Source organism: Neoarius graeffei, chromosome 15, assembly GCF_027579695.1.
Source record: "Neoarius graeffei isolate fNeoGra1 chromosome 15, fNeoGra1.pri, whole genome shotgun sequence".
NCBI lineage: Eukaryota > Metazoa > Chordata > Actinopteri > Siluriformes > Ariidae > Neoarius > Neoarius graeffei.
The window spans coordinates 25,643,041-25,666,500 of NC_083583.1; the positions used below are offsets into that span (position 1 = coordinate 25,643,041).

Genomic DNA, 23,460 nt, shown 5'->3' on the forward strand with positions numbered 1-23,460 from the left:
TAATTGTTTACCGCATCAGCAATGCTACACCCACTTATATTACCGTAATTATGACTAAAGAAACTGGCTTAGGTGGGTTCACTTTAAAAAGGCTCACACCCGAATGAACTGAGTCAGGCACTAATTTCTGGGTCATGCACATGCAAAAGGCATTAACACATGCTTTAAAAAAAAAAAAAAAAAGTGTCGTAAAAATACCCCACCCCACACCATTTGCGCTTCCCATTCAGACACGGGTTTTTTTCCCCCCCTCGTATTTAAAGGCTGAAACTATACACTAATTATTAGAAGCCATACCCAAAAGTGCTGATGCTGAACAATTAATCTTACTTTCAAGAACACAATTTTTGGCTGGGTTGTGGGGCAGCACGGTGGTGTAGTGGTTAGCACCATTGCCCCACAGCAAGGAGGTTCTGGGTTCGAGCCCAGCAGCCGACAGGGGCCTTTCTGTGTGGAGTTTATTCTCCCTGTGTCTGCATGGTTTTCCTCCAAGTGCTCCAGTTTCCCTCCCACAGTCCAAAAAGACATGCAGTTAACGTGGGGTGGCCTTAGGCGGAGATACCCTTGAGCGAGGCACCCCCAGGCGCTGTTAGCATGGCTACTCACTGCTCTGGGTACGTATGTGTGCGCTCATTGCTCACGTGTTCACTGCTTCAGATGGGTTACATGCAGAGAGGAATTTCACAAGTTGTTCAACTTCACTAACTGAATTTAAATAAATAAATACATAAATAAAATCACACCCTGAAGTGTGTCCATTCCTTTTATACCACATCAATTTGCCAATGATCATGTATCAAGGAAGGAGTCATACTTTTTATCCACCTGAAATTGCATTTAAACATCCAGAAATCAAATCAGTTCCCATCATCATTTATGTTCCAGCAGCTATAAACAGTCAGTCCTTCAGACTCTTCTTTCTCTCTCAAATTCAAAAAGACAAAAGAAAAATGTTTTTTTGGTCTTCAGCCTGCAGATGTACTAAAAGTGGATAACTAATTGGTAAGTGACCAATTTGGAAGAAAAAAAAACCACCATTAGGGTTGGGCGGTATTACGGTAAGAAGGTATCCCGAGGTATCCAAAAGTACCAACGGTATTGGTCTCATTACCGTCACTTTAAAAAAATATATAATATCTAAATAAATATGGAGTACATGAGGTCATAATATAAAATAATAAATTGAAGATCATCCCGAATAACTGTGTGATCGTATTTTCACTAATTCTATCAATTTCCTAAAGAAGTTCTCATCGCGTGCAGGGTTGTTTATGTCGTTACCATGGCAACCCTGCGTGACATTTGGAGTCTGACAGAAAGCTTCACAAGAGACTGAGACCGCGGTTGAAAGATGGCAAGTCAAGATAACGAGTTAGTGGCAAAAAAAAAAAAACAAAAAAAAAAAACCACACACACATCGGCAGTGTGGCAGTATTTTGGTTTCAAACCAAACGAAAAGGGAGAGCCAGCAAACACAGATGAAGCTGTGTGTAAAGTATGTAAGAAGAAAAAATCGAAAAAAATCTAATATGTCCCCTAAGGCACACCATAGCCTGGGGTACTCCACTTCCATGAGATCTCTCCAATGAGTTGTGTTTTGAGTAGGTTACATGAGTAACAACAAGGTAAAATAATATAACGTATGACATTTGGGATGTGGGTAATAAACGTTTGAAATGTCATCTACTGAAGAAACGGAAGAAAACATCGTAGCGTAAACTGTTAGGTTTCTGGTGGGAATTAGCAATGCGCTTGCTATCTTTGTTGGGTGTGTTAAACCGTATGGATTTAAGTGGAATAATTGTAAGGAGTTGTGTGATCAAGACAACGTTTTAAGCAAGGTAAGGCCATTTGATTATTAATTTCCCCGCCATGGCATGACGTGGGCCCATATGATTTTGCCTTGTGCAGCTATCAAGCATTTGAATTAGGTTCGCCTCATTTGCGCTGAATATGGTTTATCGCGCAGTCTAAACGGACTTGGATTCTTTTTCTTTTCTTTTTTTATTTCCCATGCTTGAAAGGGTATGATCCTGCTCATCGTGTACTTTTTTTGATGGAGTAGGTGAAATAGTGCTGCAAATGGCGTTTCAACGCAGACATGTGTAAACGACAGTTGAATGCTATTTTCAAGATGAAGGAAGAGTTGCGTGATGCTTTGAAATATCTCTTAATCCATTCATCAATGCACAAAATTCGCTTTGCTGCTTAATCCATACCACAATGCACATAATTCGCTATGCTGCTTTTAAATAGTACATTTGAGGCATAGGCGCAGGTCTGGACAAGGTCCGCCGGTATAGGCGCACGTTACACAGTAGGCCGAAACAAAATATTTTTTTCTCGGTAATACCGTATACCCCGGGAAAACACAGACAGTTTAAAGGTATCAAAATTTAGATACCGCCCAACCCTACCCACCATGTTCAAGCATCAGAAAATAAATACTTGTCCTAGCTGCTTTCCTTATGATCAGTCCATACAATAAAGTCAGGGGGTCTTATCTCTTGCAAACAGGTGGTTGAGGGTGGGAGGGAGGAGAGACACGACACCCACCCACATACAGATTGCTCATGGACTCTTCACCCTCCGTATTCTCACCCCTAAACCCTTAAATCTCATTCTAGGAAAGCTCAGATACTCCACAAACCCTTAGACCACAACATGCATCATGCAGTCAAAGACTCAATGTTTTAAAAAATAAAATAAAAACCCACATACAGTATTTATGGGCACAAGTGCTCATCTTGAAGTGGTTAAAGAACCATCTCTGTGAATCAAATAATTAGTTTTCTTTTGTTTCAGACATGTAAAAGCTTTTTACCTTTACCTGACATGCTTCGACGGTGTAACTTCCGTCTTCATCAGAGGGTCACCCGGATGTTTGTGTGTGACGTACCTTTATAATCAGCTGATGTTACGTAGGTGTGACCTCCCTGTCAATATTGACAGGTCGGTCACACCTCCCGCTGTCAGTGTTGCCCCCCCAGGACGGCGCTCCAGGTAACATCAGCTGATTATAAAGGCACGTCACACACCAACATCCGGGTGACCCTCTGATGAAGATGGAAGTTACACCGTCGAAACATGTCAGGTAAAGGTAAAAAGCTTTTACATGTCTGAAACAAAAGAAAACTAATTATTTGATTTAAGAAGACATAATGAACGTAATATATTTATTTAACCATCTCTGTGGTACCTAACTAAACCTTATGAACAAAGCAAGTGTGGTTCTATCTTCTGCAGGGGGAAAAAAAAAGCAAAAAAAAAAACGTATGAACACTAGAATAGTCCTGCAGCCTCTGAATGGTGGTCTTCTACTTTGCATTTTTTCTATAACCTTGATACACACTATTTTGCCAGCAAGAGCATCTTGTTCTGACCGCGGCTTACAACACACACTTGTCATTTGATGTCTTGTTTACTGTCCGATGGCCATTTTCCACTGCCAGATACCAACTCGACTTTTTTGGTTTTCTATCAGGCCAAAGTTGTGGATAACGTGTGGTACTTTTTTGGCATCACCTCATGGTAACACTCATTTATTTATTATACTTCACTGATTATATGTGGGTTTTCACCACTCCCTCATGTGCGTGCACGCATGCGAAATGGTGTTTTGCCACAATTGGGGCAACTTTAGCTTGGCATAACACCATTTCACATGTGCACAAACATGCATGCAAGCAGTAATAATAAAGAAATCCCATGTCACATTGAAAATTACATCACTGCAGTTTTATGCGATGTTGCCATGACAATCAGCTATAGCAGAAAAACTGCCAATACCAAAAGCAAAAAGTAGAGTTGAACCAGTACCATGCAGTGGAAAAGGGCCATAGGATCATGTGTCCAAAATCGCATTCTCTCTCGCTCACACAAAGTTCATAAAAATATCAAATGTCCAATTCATAAAATTCTATATAAAGCTGGCAGGAAATTTTAAACTCTGAAATGTCTATTGTAGAAATAACATGCATCAGTTGTACACTGGATTCAGGCTGCACTCTAGAGTAACAAGATATAGTGAGCCAACCAGAGGATACACTTTGCTTACTGGGAATTTAGACAATACAAAATGGCTGCAGCCCAAACAATGCACTGTATGGTGAACAGGAAACTACTTCATACATGGCAGCTAAAAATGCACTTTTGGAGTAGTTCAAGATCATTCGTAGGTCTCCCACAACCTTCAAGTTCAAAGCAACAGCGCAGACCTGTAACTAGAACAGTTTGACCAATAAACAAACCAAATCTCCACCTCAATGATGTAAATTAATCCCCAGCTCCACTTATAAAAGTCAAATTAACCTCCAGCTCCACCTTGACAACTGGAAGTTGCATTACACTGAACTTACCCAGCTGTGGGTATGTGGACTGTGTGGCATCCCTGTAGTATACACAGGTGAACTTAAATTTGCCTTCAGTTCCCCCTTATCAAAATTCTATTTCTCATTTTATAAAATATACGTGTGTCTCTTTTATATATATTTAAAAAAAAAAAAAAAAAAAGAGTCCATGTCATAAACGAGATTCACTGAGACCTGTGCAAAACATCGTAGGACGGAAGTAGAACGTACAGTGGAAATCAAAGTGACCAACATCTGCCAACGTTGTCAAAAGACGCACACGCCCTCCTTCGAATGCTGATGTAATCAAGCCTGAAGTTTCCCGTGTCCGAAATCGCTCCCTACTCACTATACAAGGCGCTATATAATGGGGACACCATTTTGTAGTGCTGTCCAAAACCTTAATGAGGATTATGTGGGAAATGCGCTCAGTATATGTATTTATCACAAAAATACATGCATGTATTTATTATTTTGAAAACCCACCAGCCACCTGATCTGGCACGTTTTAATCGTGCGACAGTAAAATGATGTAAATACCAACACGACAGACTAGTCCTTATCCTGTCGTCTTTCCAACTCTTCTCAGTTGGTTTGAAGTTGTATGGAATAGTCCCCAGGTCACGTACGCAAGGGAGGCGGATGTACAGTGATGCTTGAAAGTTTGTGAACCCTTTAGAATTTTCTATATTTCTGCATAAATATGACCCAAAACATCATCAGATTTTCACACAAGTCCTAAAAGTAGATAAAAAGAACCCAGTTAAACAAATGAGACAAAAATAATATACTTGATCATTTATTTATTGAAGAAAATGATCCAATATTACAAATCTGGGTGCCAAAAGTACATGAACCTTTGCTTTCAGTAGCTGGTGTGAGCCCATTTGTGCAGCAATAACTGCAACTAAACGTTTCCAGTAACTGTTGATCAGTCCTGCACACCAGCTTGGAGGAATTTTAGCCCATTCCTCCATACAGAACAGCTTCAACTCTGGGATGTTGGTGGGTTTCCTCACATGAACTGCTCACTTCAGGTCCTTCCACAACATTTCAATTGGATTAAGGTCAGGACTTTGACTTGGCCATTCCAAAACATTAACTTTATTCTTCTTTAACCATTCTTTGGGAGAACGACCTGTGTGCTTAGAGTCGTTGTCTTGCTGCATGACCCTCCTTCTCGAGATTCAGTTCATGGACATGTCCTGACATTTCCTTTAGAATTCGCTGGTATAATTCTGAATTCATTGCTCCATCAATGATGGCAAGCCGCCCTGGCCCAGATGCAGCAAAAAAGGCCCAAACCATGATACTACCACCACCATGGTTCTTATGCTGGAATGCAGGGGTTTCCTTTCTCCTAACGCTTCCCATTTAAACCTAAAAGTTCTATTTTGGTCTCATCCGTCCACAAAAAATTTTTCCCAATAGCCTTCTGGTTTGTCCACATGATCTTTAGCAAACTGCAGAAGAGCAACAATGTTCTTTTTGGAGGGCAGTGGCTTTCTCCTTGCAACCCTGCCATGCACACCATTGTTGTTCAGTATTCTCCTGATGGTGGACTCATGAACATTAGCCAATGTGAGAGAGGCCTTCAGTTGCTTAGAAGTTACCCTGGGGTCCTTTGTGACCTCGCCAACTATTACACGCCTTGCTCTCGGAGTGATCCTTGTTGGTCGACCACTCCTGGGGAGGGTAACAATGGTCTTGAATTTCCTCCATTTGTACACAACCTGTGTGACTGTGGATTGGTGGAGTCCAAACTCTTTACAGATGGCTTTGTAACCTTTTCCAGCCTGATAAGCATCAACAACACTTTTTCCTGAGGTCCTCAGAAATCTCCTTTGTTTGTGCCATGATACACTTCCACAAACGTGTTGTGAAGATCAGACTTTGATAGATCCCTGTTCTTTAAATAAACAGGGTGCCCACTCGCACCTGATTGTCATCCCATTGATTGAAAACACCCGACTAATTTCACCTTCAAATTAACTGCTAATCCAAGAGGTTCACATACTTTTGCCACTCAATATTGTAATACTGGATCATTTTCCTCAATAAATGACCAAGAATAATATTTTTGTCTCATTTGTTTAACTGAGTTCTCTTTATCTTCTTTTAGGACTTGTGTGAAAATCTGATGTTTTAGGTCATATTTATGCAGAAATATAGAAAAATCTAAAGGGTTCACAAACTTTCAAGCACCACTGTATGTAGAGAAGTATACAGTTTAATAAAGTGTAAAATATATACACACAGCAAGACGATATACAACCCCGATTCCAAAAAAGTTGGGACAAAGTACAAATTGTAATTAAAAACGGAATGCAATGATGTGGAAGTTTCAAAATTCCATATTTTATTCAGAATAGAACATAGAGGACATATCAAATGTTTAAACTGAGAAAATGTATCATTTAAAGAGAAAAATTAAGTGACTTTAAATTTCATGACAACACCATCTCAAAAAAGTTGGGACAAGGCCATGTTTCCCACTGTGAGACATCCCCTTTTCTCTTTACAACAGTCTGTAAACGTCTGGGGACTGAGGAGACAAGTTGCTCAAGTTTAGGGATAGGAATGTTAACCCATTCTTGTCTAATGTAGGATTCTAGTTGCTCAACTGTCTTAGGTCTTTTTTGTCGTATCTTCTGTTTTATGACATGCCAAATGTTTTCTATGGGTGAAAGATCTGGACTGTAAGCTGGCCAGTTCAGTACCCGGACCCTTCTTCTACGCAGCCATGATGCTGTAATTGATGCAGTATGTGGTTTGGTTATTGTCATGTTGGAAAATGCAAGGTCTTCCCTGAAAGAGACGTCGTCTGGATGGGAGCATATGTTGCTCTAGAACCTGGATATACCTTTCAGCATTGATGGTGTCTTTCCAGATGTGTAAGCTGCCCATGCCACACGCACTAATGCAACCCCATACCATCAGAGATGCAGGCTTCTGAACTGAGCGCCGATAACAACTTGGGTCGTCCTTCTCCTCTTTAGTTCGAATGACATGGTGTCCCTGATTTCCATAAAGAACTTCAAATTTTGATTCGTCTGACCACAGAACAGTTTTCCACTTTGCCACAGTCCATTTTAAATGAGCCTTGGCCCAGAGAAGACGTCTGCGCTTCTGGATCATGTTTAGATACGGCTTCTTCTTTGAACTACAGAGTTTTAGCTGGCAACGGCGGATGGCACGGTGAATTGTGTTCACAGATAACGTTCTCTGGAAATACTCCTGAGCCCATTTTGTGATTTCCAATACAGAAGCATGCCTGTATGTGATGCAGTGCCGTCTAAGGGCCCGAAGATCACAGGCACCCAGTATGGTTTTCTGGCCTTGACCCTTACGCACAGAGATTCTTCCAGATTCTCTGAATCTTTTGATATTATGCACTGTAGATGATATGTTCAAACTCTTTGCAATTTTACACTGTCGAACTCCTTTCTGATATTGCTTCACTATTTGTCGGCACAGAATTAGGGGGAATTGGTGATCCTCTTCCCATCTTTACTTCTGAGAGCCGCTGCCACTCCAAGATGCTCTTTTTATACCCAGTCATGTTAATGACCTATGGAGCACTTGCATGTAACGTCACAGCCGATCCAGATTGTGACAGACGCCATCTTGTCAGTCAAACGTCATATTTCCGCCTTCTACTTCTACCTTTTCTTCTGGAAAACCCTACTATATACAACTCTACTACAACGGCTGCGGCTACAAGCTCTCCCTACCTGTGCACGTTTATGTTTTTTGTGTGTATTTTTGCGTGTTGTTCGTCTGTACCGGACTTCAATATCCACTACAACTGTATGGACTTACTGGACATTGGTTTCCAGCAGAAAATGACGGTTTGTAGCGATTTCCATCGCATGCACAACATTCCGGACGAGATAGCGAGACCAGCAGGGTCTCCGTGGATTGTTATCGGAAGCAAAGCGAAGGAGGTGGCGCCGGGAGCGGAAGCAAAAGCGAGGCTGTAGAGCTGGCCTGTTGACTAAGCTCAGAAAACAGCTACTCAAACCTCCACTGCTAAGCCTCTATCTCTCCAACGCCAGATCCATGGTAAACAAAACGGACGATTTGGAATTACAGCTAGAATTACCTTATTCTATAATCGGCTGGTCAGTGCAGTACTAGTAATACTTAAGTGACTTACCCATCCAATGAGGATTATTTTCTTGTTTACAAGATGCCACATCTGAGTCGCTGACAAATCCTGAATTTCTGTAAAGATAACGGTCCAGAGATTTATAAGCACGCAATGCTTCACCACTGAACAGCGAGGGAAAGTTTATGAGGTAATTATACACGTCTGGGTATTCCACTGGCAGTTCCATATCTACTGACACGGTCGTGAAAACTCCATCCGGTAAGCCAAAAGGGTCACTAATCTGTAGATCGTTTATTTTAGACACATATCTAGTTATCTGTTCATTAGAAAAATGAGCCGTGTAGTCCGTCGGTTGAAATTGATCCATTCTGTACACGAGTGCAGCAGTATTCAGCGGTGTTCTTTACCGACAAGATGGCGTCTGTGTATTTTCCGGTCACGTGACTGCAAGATCTCTATAGACCCCTTTCACTGACGTCACCCGAAACCGGAAGTAAAGAGACCCTGCGCCATTTTGGAAGACCAACAAACTCGCGATAAGGGGATAATAACGGCAGCGGTATGTGAACCCACGAGAATAAAGTGGAGTGGCAAATGACAAACAAATCTGAGCTGTTTTATTTATGATTTATTGGCCCAACAGTAGACTTGAAAGAAACCTGTGTGAGACTTGGCAAAAAACTGTGGATATAATGGATAAGTCTGTGCATGATCTGTGGACACTGAGGTAAGCAAACGCAAGAAATTCAGATTTAAAACATGCTAAAGTGGCCCCAAGTTGATAACTGTATGAGGAGCAAGCCTCCCAGACTTCTACAATTTAATAATAATAATAATAATAAAGGATGGTTTGGGGCTTGCTCACTGCTGCCAGGTTGGTTGTTGAGTAGCTTGACTTTTTTTTTCTTTGCGTGGGGTATCATTGTTGACACGAGGTTGTTTTTTTGAACATGCCAATGCAGACACGATTTCCCCTGATGAGTTATGACTTCAGATGCGATGCGTGTGTGGAGTCCGCGTGATATGTGCCTAAGATAGGCTTCTCATGTGTTTGGAGATCCGCGCTCCGAGACAAGCGCAAGCACCCCCCAGGGAAAAAAAGGGGCCCCCCGAAAATATCGGCATAGTTCGAACACAGTGTAGGCACTGGGTGTAAACAACAAATAGTTTACAATGTCTGGGTAGCAAACAGATGGCAGAATTGGTGTCAGGTCCTCCTTATGTTTCCATTCTCCCTTGCCCCGAATCTTATCATATGGGTCAAGCCCATCAATCACAGCCAGTTTCTCCACATACCGTGCCCTTTCTGCAGCTGGTAATGTACTCACATAACCAGAATTATCATCCATCGTGTCACTTTACTCTCGCTCGTACTTTGTTTTATATTGTGAGTGCATGTACTTGGTCTTCCAATATGGCGCCTAACAAAATCTCGTGGTACGGTGACATCATGTGAAAGGGGTCTATTGCCAGTTGACATAATGAGTTGCAATTTGGTCCTCCAGCTGTTCCTTTTTTGTACCTTTAACTTTTCCAGCCTCTTATTGCCCCTGTCCCAACTTTGAGATACGTGTTGCTGTCATGAAATTTCAAATGAGCCAATATTTGGCATGAAATTTCAAAATGTCTCACTTTCGACATTTGATATGTTGTCAGGGATGAGAGTGGCTTGTGATGAAAAAATCTGAAAAATTAGCTGGGGGTCTGGGGGCTGTAGGCCCCCAGTGGGGTCCAGGGGCAAAGCCCCGGAGGGGGCCCAGGGGGCGAAGCCCCCGGGAGCTCATGGATTTTAGAGATTTTTTTTACCCTAAAAACCATTTATCATCAAAATTTTACAATTGTTGAAATACCATACCCTGTTTGCTTACAAAATTGATACTTATACAAAAGTAGAACTCTCTTTCAAGTACATACATTACTTAAACTTTCATTTGATAAAGATCAACTACACCTATGTAAAGGAAACATTGACATAGGCCTTTTGTGATAAATTTTGCATATACATTCCAGGTGAGCACCAACATGATACTTTAAATTTGCTGCTCTAAATCCAAACTAAGGTAACACATTCACTGCTATATTAAATAATGGTTTATCACTAGTATTTATATAAAATGTGCAAATTTGATAGAAGCTGTAGATTCTTACCTCATACATGTACAAGTCCCAAACTGTTTATATGATTTATATTTTCCCTTTGGTTCTATAAAGTGTTTATTTACAATATATACATCTATTTACAGTTTCATGGCGCAGAAAATTTGTTTCTTCTTTATTTTGAGCTTTTTAGCAAGAGCTAAAAGCTTGTTGGTCTTCTCCCTCTTTTTAGCCGGAGTTCACATGCTCCAGCCTTGCTTTCTTTTGCTCCCTGTCTAACTCCTCCTTGGCCTTTCTTTTGCTCTGCATGCTTCCATCGAAACTTTTTTTCAGATCCGCATCTCTTACGCACTTTAGCTTCGTCGCGATAACATTCGGCATTTTGATTGATACAAAACTGCATACACGAGTATTGCTGCAGTACTCCACACGTGCAAAGAACCAATCATGTAGTGCGGGAAGGTGGTTTAAGAAGGTGAATACGGATTGGTTGTCATTCAGCAAATGCCGATACAGGGGCCAATCACAACACGAGACATTGGTTATACACCAAATACAAACTAACGGCAAACTAACGTCTTACGAAAAAGTACGATTATTCTGCCCCCGCTCGTGCGTGTGCTTCCCTGGTTGCGTGGCAACGAGCTACGCAGATAGCTAACAACTTCTTCAATAAACTTTCAGAGTCCGTTGGTGGATTTATGAAGAATTTACTCAAGATTTATCTGTAAAACTGACACACAAGACATGCCAAGTGTTTCTGGATTAAGCTATGTTTGGATTATAACCACACAACACAAGAAAGAGTAGGCTACGTACAGGACAAATGAAAGATAAGCAGTTAGCTTAAGGCTAACATCTATGGGAAACGTCATTTAGAAGCTAACGGTTACCATTTGATACATTAACTGTAAAAAGATATTCTCGCTTATGTAGGAAGATTCATGTCAGACAATTTCTTCTTCTTATTATTATTATTATTATTGAGAGGCAGATTAACATAAATTACTTACAGGCAAATGCTTTCTGGCCATAAACACATCACAAAACCATTGGCCGTTCAGCTTCTGAGTAACGTAAATAACTGAATATATCTGAGTACGGCAACACCAAAGGCACAAAAAAGGAATAGAAAACCGCGTTGCTATGGAAAAATATGACCACTAGAGGTCTCCCTTGCCCCGTGGCAATGACAAAACAGCACAACGCAGACCCTACCCCCCTAAAATTCTCAACGGATTTGCAACAATATAAGAAAGGTCCATTTTGACTGAAAAAAAGCGGAATTCCGCCAAAAAGCGGAAAACTCTCATCCCTGTGTTGTCTATGTTCTATTGTGAATACAATATCAGTTTGAGATTTTTTTTAATTATTGCATTCCGTTTTTCTTTACAATTTGTACTCTGTCCCAACTTTTTTGGAATCGGGGTTGTATACACAGGCAAACAATCCAAAACGGCGGGCTAGATCAAAAGCGAGAATACAGGCAAAAGGGTCAGTCGAGGCGTAAACAGTACATCAAAGGCCAAGTGAGGACAAGAACGGGAAACGGGCACAAGGATCGTGAAACAGGAAATCAAGACAATGGGTAGAAAGGCTTGGTAATGCGTATTGTAATACTTCGCGATGCAAATGCAGCAGCACAATCCTTAAATAGGCAAAAAACACACAAAAAAAGCTCACTAAAATGCTGGTGTTCTTGGCAGAATCTGAATTCGACACTAAGTTAATGTACATTTCAATAAAAATACTGAAACATTTTACAGTTTTAATGTTCAAACTCAAATTGAATTAACCAAATTACATCGTGACCTAAAGCGTTCAGTGAAGGCAACCATGTATATTCCATCCTGCAAACAACTAGACGGATTTTTTTTTTTTTTAAAACCCTTCAACCACACGCACTATGCAGCACATATAAGAGTTAAATATAGCTGGACGAGTTTTCAGTTCTGTTCTGGCTCCACCTGCTATCGGTATTGTGCACTTGTGGAGCATTGAGAAAACAAAGCACTTATTAAACTGCATTAACTGGAAACTCAAAATGGGTCATCCCTTTCTTCTCAGAACACATTAACTCACACATGGAATTCAAAGAATGAACAATTATAAGCACATTTAATAAAGGCTACAACACTCAGCTGAAACAACATGCAGCTACTTTTGTACCACAGAACACCATGCGCAAAACTGTCTTCAGACCTTACACTGGGAAGTTAGTTTCAAAAAACGCACACAAAAACCCAGCATCATAGTTTCTGGTTTAGATACGTCATCTAAGCACAGGAAAAGGTATCACACAGAGTTCCACAAGACGATGAGAGATAGAAAAGACGAGCCGTTCTTACTTGCGCGCGCCGTCTCATAGACAGAACACTGCATGATACCAGCAAAAAGAGCAAAGTCCATCCCCCCCAAAAAAACCATGGGACAATCTCAAGCAGAGATGTATTTTACAACAGCACAAACAAAAGCACTTGAAAGCTCCCACTTGGTGAGAATAATATACTAGACAGTTCACATTACAGCCTCATTATATTTCATTCAGTGGACTTGATCTCTCAATATGTGCAGCAATTTCATAGTTTAACTTAGGCTATGATTGATGAGCGAACGTCTATGATTTAATATCGTTTACATAAAGTTTGTGAGAATGCATTAAAAAAAAACATTTCAATTATTGTGCGATTTTCCTTCTAACAAAATTCCTTAGCAAATTGCTTACTTGTAATTTAAATGGATTACTGTTGTAACAGGGAATAATCATTAGATCAGCCCTAGAGAAAAAAGTAAACGGGAGAGAAAAAAAAAGGTGTTAAATTCAGATGAACGACTATTCAAATTGCTTTAGTTTGACTTGCACATGAACCATTTACACTTTGATTTTGTAGAGATACATAACCCCACACAAATGTAGGCTACCTGACCATTACATTTACCTCCTTAAAAGAGACACACAGAACCATGGCCTCACTTTTTGTTTATAATTGCCTTGAGACCTCAAGAATGGCATAGGAATAGTTTTAAGCATTAAATCTAATAGTAATTTTTATGATTAAAATGACTCTCATAGGTAGCGGGCTGAGTGAATGACCTTGACGTGACATCTGTGACGTCACAGCAGGAAGTCTATCGGTCTCATCGCCATTTCCGCTATAGGGAGGGAAAGTGAAACACAGCAATCCTAGTGGTAGCGTTCCTAAGCCGAGAGCCATACTATTGAAAATCCCATAGATCCGATTTAAAAAAAAAAAAAATCCCACGAAGTTATGACGTGGAACTTGTACACCCCCAAAAAATGTTGTACATGTTGGGATTATCTACGAACTGTGAAAGTATCAGGTGAAATTTCGCTGTCTTTTAAAAAGATCGAAATTGCGCCTAACCTGTCAGAAACAGACTACAACCAAACTGTCTAGTCAGAGTCACTCATTACGTCAGCAGTAGGCTTGATAAGTTTTGTTCTTCATACTAGCCCTTACGAGTGCTGACAGCTCTCCCTGTGAATAGCAGCAGTTGACTACATGCCCTGATCTGTAATGTTATCCCCACAAGGGACGCATTTCTTATTGGTACAGAAATACTCCAACAACCACGCTATACAAACCGCCGGCCGCTACCTGCTACAGATTTGGAAAGGCGCTAGACTTGCGGTGACGTCACATACACGATGTCGGGCCCGTGTAGTCTTTGATCAGCTTATTTATTAAATAAAAAAAACCCTTCAAAATCAGTGGAAAAAATAAAGTATGATCACCAGGATCGATAGAGCTGCCCGACATGCACAACATATGGAAGCCGTTGTCTTAACTTAAGTGTAACCCGAAATGTAATTTTTTTGAACAGATATTCCCATTCATTTTGCCATAGAGGTTGGTACACATCCAGTAGGGGGCGATGAGATTACTTTCCCTCCCTATACTAAAACACACAGCTGACTGCAACTCCGAGCTTCCATTTTGAGCTAATTTATCGCCACATCACGTAGATGTGCTGCTGGTGGGTGCAGCAACACGACAGAAGGTGCATTCATGGCCCAAGAAATGTTCAAACTGCAAAGATTTGGACGCATTTTGCAAGTTCACGTGCACATTGGGCGCCTACGAAGTGGTCTCTCCTCTGCCCATTTTACTGAAGACTCGTATGGGACCTCTGATCTGTTGAGGAGTGTTGGCTATAAGCCCATATTGAAAGAGGGTGCAGTATCAACAATTAAAAGAAAACTACAAGAAAAGGAAAGCAAGTTCAGTTGCACCAGTTCTCCCAGAGTGTGAGCTGAGGGCTGTTGGTAAAACCCAGGACGGAATGGGACGGGACATGACATATTATTGCTCAGGCAGTGACCTCCCTGTGGTTGTTGCTAAAACTGGTGACGTCCCGTCCCAGGTTTTAGCAATTGCCTGAGGCGAGCAGTAATGGCGGAGTACTCCGTATGGAGAATGAGTGGACCAGCCATCTGATTTCTCCACTGGATATGCTTGCCTCAGCAGCAATATCTCGCCCTTGCGTGGAAGAAGCGAATGAACAGAGAACTGAACAAACAATTGAAAGTCAGACTGTTTCAAAACAATCGGCCACAAGATTGGCCTCCAAGAAGCGAGAACACAAACGTAACATGCGACTCATTTAGATACAAAACACGTTTACCTGCATTTAGATTAATACATGTAACTTGTATTGTGTGTTTAAGTTACAAGATTACTTAATTTGCTTCAGAATGTGATTGTCTCAGTTCATCTGATTATTTAATTAGCCTTTTACGTTTTATCAGTGAAAATGCATGTATGTACATGTATGTTGCACAAGTTATAACACCCATCCTGTTTTAATGAGAGTCAACCCACAATCAATGAAGTCAAATCAGTCTTAGTTGAGCAAGTCAGTAATGGTATTTCTTACTTTCACCATAAATTCAGCCTTAAAACCAGTTACTGCAGCGACGTCATGCACTCGGGGCTGGCTGGCTCAGCGCGGCAGCTCAAATGCCAACTTTGTGGTCGATTTTAACTCTCAAAAATATATATTTTTATTCCCATTTATGCAGCATACAAGAGTCAAGGATAGAGATACTATCCACTCAAATTTATTTAAAAATAAAAAGGTTCTGTGTATCTCCTTTAAGTACCTACCACCAGAGAGCTACGTTTAGGATTTCCCTAGACATCAGAAAGCTTGAAATGCAAGACATCAGTACACAGACTGTTACAGGTCAGCGTCAACATCCTTAAATAAAGAAGCATACTGGCAGTGGCGCTCCAGAAACCAGGGCCAGATATCGTAGCATTTTCTCTGAGAATTGGCAGCAAGATGCAAGATACAGGAATAAACCTGGGATGAATGAAGCAGCATCCTGCTCTGATTGATGGTTTCAAACTGACAATTCTGCCAGCCACCTGGACCAGTAGGAAGAGCTTCATTTGCGGAACAGAGTTTTGTTTTTTTAAACCAATGATGTTACCATATGGAAACACAGTCAAATCATTCATTTGTTTTACAGAAAAAAAAACTTGGACAGAATTTTATAAATCAGCCCATCCCTTTCTGTCAAAATGACAAAACACTATCACAATTCCATATGCTCATAGTTTTGATGTCTTCAGTATTGTTCTGCAGTGTAAAAAAAAAAAAAAGTCAATACAGAAAACCCATAAATGAGTAAGGGTGTACAAACTTTTGACTGGTACAGTATATACTACAAAATCAGATACTGTAGAAATCTTAAAGGCGTCACGCAGTGGCGATAAGTCGCATTATTCTGCACCAGAATGCTTTCGAGATTCGAAATAAATTGACCGTCGATTTTTCAAAAGCTTCCCGCGGTTGTAATCGGTCCTTATTTGGTCATGCCCATCACTTGAAATTTCCCGCGTTCGCAGCGCCCCCTGTCGGTCAATGGAACAGCTGCGTGACGTCATACCAGTAACCACTCGGTGCAGTTGCAATGGTGGACACGCCAGAAAATAGGGAGCGATGCTGAGGAAATTAGCTTTGATTTTACCGATACAGAAGAAGAAAATGGCCCACAAGTAGAGATTTTGACAGCTGAATGTCCTGGTGGTATCCATCCAGCCTTACAGATTTGAACCTGAGCGCTCATCTTCAGAAGAAAATGAGGACAGTTCTGACGACGACAGAAACGAAGACGAGAATGAAGACCGGCGACTTGAAGACTTGTTTTGGTTGGTTTCTCTGACTAAATCACTACTTGTGTGTATTTTTAAAGACCATTTTCACTTGAATTAGAATGCTGTGTGATTAATCTATGATTATGTGTAATACTGATAGCTGTAGGGGGTGAAAGTATAGCTAGAAAGATTGAATTCTAGCAACTTGACAGCTTGCAATCTAGCGAAATGCAGTGGGCCTTCTGATACAGTAGACCCCTTGATAGGGTTGGGCGGTATTACGGTAAGAAGGTATCCCGAGGTATCCAAAAGTACCAACGGTATCAGTCTCATTACCGTCATTTTAAAAAAATATATAATATCTAAATAAATATGGAGTACATGAGGTCATAATTGAAAATAATAAATTGAAGATCATCCCGAATAACTGTGTGATCGTATTTTCACTAATTCTATCAATTTCCTAAAGAAGTTCTCATCGCGTGCAGGGTTGTTTATGTCGTTACCATGGCAACCCTGCGTGACATTTGGAGTCTGACAGAAAGCTTCGCAAGAGACTGAGACCGCGGTTGAAAGATGGCAAGTCAAGATAATGAGTTAGTGGCCAAAAAAAAAAAAAAACACATCAGCAGTGTGGCAGTATTTTGGTTTCAAACCAAACGAAAAGGGAGAGCCAGCAAACACAGATGAAGCTGTGAATAACCCACCAAACCCGACATTTTGACACGATATAGCCTGACTGCTGAAATTACCGCACGACGCCTTTAAGGATTTATTCTGCACTTTAAAAATTCACCTATTCCCTTTGCTCATTACACGTATCTTGTATTTATCTATGTACCATTGTCTTGTTTTACTGTACAGCCTGTGTGTTGGTACAGTTTAAAAAACAACCTTTCAAATGACATCCAATGGCCACTGAGACAAAAACTGCATGTATAGAATGAGAATGACTAGTCACAGCTGATATTTTTAAAAATGCTTAAAATGATAGATGGCTTTGCCCCAAAATAAGGTTTAAACCCCCTCTCCTTCCCCCCACCACACACACACACACACACACACTACTTCAACTATGCATGTGTAAGGTTTCATAACACCAGCTTCACTTACAGCTCAACCCACAGCACTGCCATTTGACGCCATAAGGACTTTGATCACGACAGTTAAAACTCATGAACTTCAACTGTGCACTTGCACCAGTGAAAATTATTGGCTTCATACATTTCCCAGTTCAACTGTTACAAAGCAGATGATTGGCGTTTTGGGAAGGGGGTGGGATACGTGCCTACAGCTGCCATGTTTGGTGTTCTGGACTTTCCCATAGATTTCTAGTCAGGATTCTTTGTCTCCCTCCCTTATAACATCTCTGATGTACCTGAATAAAGCGGCTTCTCCAAACATCAAACACCGGATTACCATACAATTCATTTGGTGCAGAACGGAAGAAGGTACCACAAATAATAAATAATAAACTACTCGTTCTATAAAAAGTTAAATAACTGAAGGCTGCTTGTCTGTATGCATACTGTGCATGCCATGAGAAGAGTCTTCTACCATTCGAAACAAACAAGCTTGTATTATAAAAAATTTTTAAAAATTAGGTCATTGTTTGCTAGCTAACAAATGTCAATATTAACTAATAGAATGTGCATCTTGCTGCTTTAAAAGGATAATGCAAATGTAAACACCACTATCAAACAGGACACGTTAGCGCTGAGCCTTAGACGTGCACCTGTTGTGCGTCATGACAAAGGAACGATGACCAGAAATGACTAATGGTGAAAAAAAAAAAATTGCATTTCTAACAAACAAATGAAGACACACTATTACAATATTATCCATGTTAAAATGTCTCCACTTAACATTATGAAACATTACGCCCTCCTAGCACTTACCCTATGGCAGTTATAAACAGCCATTCCCTCACAACCCTCCCTCTTCTTCCTTCTGTGATATTTATTCAAGACAAGAAAAACACACAGCTTGTCATGTTACCGAGAAACCATAAAGCACACCTTCCTATCCTGAAGACAGGCGGAAAACTTACTGACATGAACGTTAAATAAATGTCTCCTTACAGAACACGTCAGCACATCGATTATGTAGCTCTTTGTTCATAACAAACTGGCATCTCATCTCGGGTATGTTCCCAACCCATGCCCAATATTTCCTAGACAGGCTCAGGATCCACCACAACCCTGACCAAAAGCTGCTGCTACTTAAGATGAAGGAAAGATTAAGCTAATACAAAAACAATGTATATAGTGTTACTATAGACATTAATATAGCCTTTAATTTGTATTAGAGCAGACACAACTCATCACTGCTGTTACATAAGGCATAACACGACAGACTGGACTGTTCTACAAAAATAATTCACACCATATAACAACCATACAACAGCAAGGTTGGAATTGTTATTCCGTTTCAAACAGTGATTTGCCAATGACTATAATGTTTAATTCATTAATAAATGACACCATGCATCTTAACAGATTAATTAGACTTAGTATAAAGACTTAGTATACAGGTGATTATAGAAAAATCATACACCAAGTGGTTGAGAAATTTGGTCTATTTCTCAATAATCACCTCGAGCGACTCGGCAAAACGGCAGCCAATCACTTCATCACCATAAGTGAGAAAGAATTACAAGAAAATGCTGTTCACAAAAGCACTAAAGATGCTACAAAGTTTGATCTAAAACTCTTAAAGGTAAGGTGGAATTATGATTTATTTTATCCATTTCAAAACAAAGTATTTTATATGACTCGGCCTAGATAAGTGACAAGTCTGAGCCACGCCATTATTACATCTGCATGCTGCTTTTGAAGTTTGAAAAATTATTCTTTAACACGATTTTTTAAAATTAATCACCTGTGTATTTATACTAAAACAATTATCTGCCTCAGGCTGAGTGAAGATCAGTGAGTAATAACCTTGACTTCGTCTCAGCCATCATTCACCGATATTCACTTTCCCTTTGGCGAATAATTGTTAAATAACGTTGTGGAATGTTCAAGAGACAAGCGAGTTCCTACCTTCACTTGCATAATATTTCCAATAAAAAAAAAAAATTTCCTCACCAGCATTTCCCTGCTCTTCTCCATTTAAAAAATAAAATAAATAAACCTCCTAAAAATGTTATACATGTCTCCTAACAAAAATAAATAAGTCAATGATGCATTTTACTTTGTTCATCATGGTTTTAAAACTCATTTGTTATTAATCTTCAATTATGTTGAGCATCCCACTGTACAAATCCCTGTGTATAACTTTACTACAGAAACATTAGAATAAGTGCATCAATATTAAATATTAACCCATCCTTCCTGTTACAGCTGGAACTATTTTCCAAGAAGCACTGTCATACAAAATAATCATCATAATAAATAATTATAATCAGCATCTTCTGACCAATTAGATTCAAGAATTCAGCCACTAATATAATAAAAATGAAAAATCAGCACCTTCTGACCAGTCAGTAATGAGAATCCATAAAGCCAAATATTAAAAGACAGCATGATCAAACCATAAAAGTTACAGAAAAACACAATGTTCTCACAAGCATGGTAAAATATCACCAACCCTCTGTTCTACTTGAGACGAGGCTCTCTACACTTCAACCTGAAACTATGAACTTTGGACAAAGTTCCTCAAAGGACGCAATCCCAGACCAGACAACAATCCCATAAGTGAGAGATTGTTGTAAATCAGCATGATTAAAAAAAAAAAGTTATTACTAAGCTGCTTTACACAAAAGTAACTCAGCAGGTAACAAAAAAAGTAAAAAAAAGTACTGTACTCACATCAACACAAACCTGAGAGATAAACAGGAGCCCTTCACAGACAGGCTTTTAAAGCAAAGACTGACACCGATTTCAAAAGTACACCCCGTCCCTGTGACATCACCTGAGCTTGCCTAGACCAAAAGCACGCCTGTGAACACCTTCAACAAGCTTGACGTAAGGCAGGTTACAAAGGGTAGAAAATTCCAATTTCTACATGCCTGGGTTTCAGGAGTGCTGAAAAACAAGCAGCAACTGATTTTTTTTTTTTTTAACCCCCCCAACAAAAACCTCTTCCTCCCAGTGAGTCATGATTTAGTAAGAAGCACCGACACACACACCCAAATCCTTACCATCAGAAAGTTTGAGATAAGACCAAGAGATTTTAAAATATCAGGTCATTTAAGCTGATCTGGATGTGAAAAGTAAAATCTTTCCCCTCTCATTTTTGTTTGGGGGACAATATGTATGAGGAAGGGAAAAAAACAAAAGCTACCAAACAGCCCTTCCTACAGGAAGTATGAATACCATATCCATGCATGTGTTAACTTTTCCAGGATCAGAAATAAAACTGGGTGGATCAGATTTTAAAAATGATTAGTAAAAACATTCACACCGAATCATAACTTATTTCAACGATACGTGCTTTAGATTTAAACCAACACAGTTAAAAACTATAAAAATCAGGTCATGACTGATTTCAGATGATGTAAAAAAAAAAAAAACACACACACACACACACACACACCATTGTTGAAATGGTTCTTCAAAACTCAAGATATTCGGTCTTTAAACAACCATTTTCCTCCCCTCGCCCAACCACCATGACTTTTAATCTATCCATCTAACCAAAGGAAGCGTTTTTCATACAGTTAAAAGCACATTTAATACAGAGTTTCTAACCTAAGTGAACAGAAAGGACTGAATTTCATCCTCATTAAATGAAGCTATAACGAATGTCATATTGGAGCTAAAGTTATAACAGGAAACAAAAGCTCCAGGGCTTTAATAAATAGACAAATATTATTGTAGAGTGATTAATACTAATAGTACTTAGTAAACAAACTAATTTTAAATAAACGTGTCCTAAATGGGTGCACAGGATTTGTTTTAAGAAAAAAGAAAAAAAAAATCACTGGTTTAATGTAATATAACTGTTTCAGAGAATAACAGCTTACCTTTGATAACATTTGGTCATTCAGATCCTGATGTGTTGAAAACAACGTGTTACTTCTACTACTACTACTATTCCTCTATTTGGATCCAATGGTTTAAAAAAGGTAGAGCTCCTGTAAGTTAGTATTAGTCGGCTGTGTTTAAGCTTCTCAACGCCTTTAAATCTGAATTAGACTGTTGTCTCGGTGTGATCAGGATTTCCTGGATCCAAACAGTCAGAGCAGCTTGCAAAACAAGAGTAGTGTGCCACGCAAAAAGCGAGAAATGAACCAGGAGCTGCCCAAACAGGAGGGAGAGAGAGAGAGAGAGAGAGAGAGAGAGAGAGAGGGGGAGAGAGACACTGAGACACTCTGGTCACGGCGTCATGTTTCACTCAGATGTCTTCAGCGCGTCTGTTACAGCTGTGTGCTTTTGTTTTGTTTTTATTTCGTGAAACGTCTCGTCTTGGACTAAATGGAAAACCAACACCACCAAGCTCTTATTCCTGGCTGACAGCTTCATCCGCAGGCGCGTTACTTCCTTCACAACTCTCCACACACACACACACACACACACACACACCTCTCTATCTACTGTACCACACACAAACTTTGCCACAGCTAGCTAGCTTTCTTTGGATCCATTTTCCGTTACACGACGCAGCCAATGAGCAACGGCTCGCTTTCACGGGCTCGCCTTTTAAACTAAACGCTAACATTGCTCTCCGTACATGTCCAAGTCACCGAGGAGTAAATAAACCGTTTAAAACAAACAAACAAACAAACAAGACAAAATAATATAAGAATCCTCTACTAGCGCTGGACGGAGAGGCGGTTCACGCGCCGCTCCTCAGGAAATACGTCACACGAGCACGCGCAGGGAGGAAGGGGAAAAAAAACCAGCAGCATGCGTCTTACTAATAATGATGAAGCTGCTACTGTATTGTAGCGCCATCTACTGGAAGGTTATAATATTTAGTTACTGGCTTTAAACATGATATATTTCAACTGGTGAAAATGTTTAATTTAAAGTTATTTGTTGATTAGACCAGATAAAAGTGACTCACCGGTTAGTAAAAGTCAGATGGAGGTAATCTACACCCACAAGGCCACAGCAAACTGCACTGCACTCGAGGCAGATAAACTACAGTCACCTGACTCAATCAACTCAGCAGAAGACGAGGATAATTGATTTCACTGTGCTTGGGTTGAATTCCAAGTGATTTACATATAGAGTGCACTACATGTGTTGTAGAAAGCACACTATTTAAGGAGTAAGGAGTCATTTGGGAGTTGTCGAAGAAGTTAGAAAGGAAATATGAGAGCCTGGTTTATCAAGATCAAGTTTCATGTCTACTAAGAGGAGATGCCATTTTGAAAATGCACATTGCAGCTTTTCATTAGTCATTTTATCAAGTCCTACTTAGGTGCACGTGGATCCATCCATTATCTGTAGCCGCTTATCCTGTTCTGCAGGCAAGCTGGATCCTATCCCGGCTGACACAGAGACAAACAACCAGTCACCAGCCTAACCTGTATGTCTTTGGACTGTGGGGGAAACCCATGCAAACTACACACAGAAAGGTCCTCACTAGCTGCTGGGTTCAAACCTAGGACCTTCTTGCTGTGAGGCGACAGTGCTAACCACTACACCACCGTGCTGCCCCACATGGATACAATAGTATAGTGTTCATAGTATAGTGCATTTTACAATACATAGTACATTTTACAGTACATTTAATAATAGTATAGTATTGTACATTTATTCTATCCATATTCACTGGATATGAGCAATCGCACGCTCTAATTGGCTACTCTACTACTAGGCTA

At 40.1% G+C, this 23,460-nt stretch overlaps 1 protein-coding gene across 3 annotated transcripts in view; it reads right to left on the reverse strand.

Moving 5' to 3' along the window:
• furina (furin (paired basic amino acid cleaving enzyme) a) overlaps positions 1-22,471 on the reverse strand; it is a 153,650-nt gene extending 131,179 nt beyond the window's left edge. The window contains exon 1 of one of the 3 annotated variants that reach the window (XM_060941075.1): positions 21,655-22,471. The gene's annotated coding sequence lies outside the window, so the exon portion shown is untranslated. Of the gene's footprint in view, positions 1-8,508; positions 8,529-20,497; positions 20,567-21,654 lie in introns of those variants that run through there. The other 2 variants (XM_060941076.1, XM_060941077.1) reach the window with 2 other exon arrangements.
• Between the last annotated feature and the right edge of the window lie 989 nt (positions 22,472-23,460).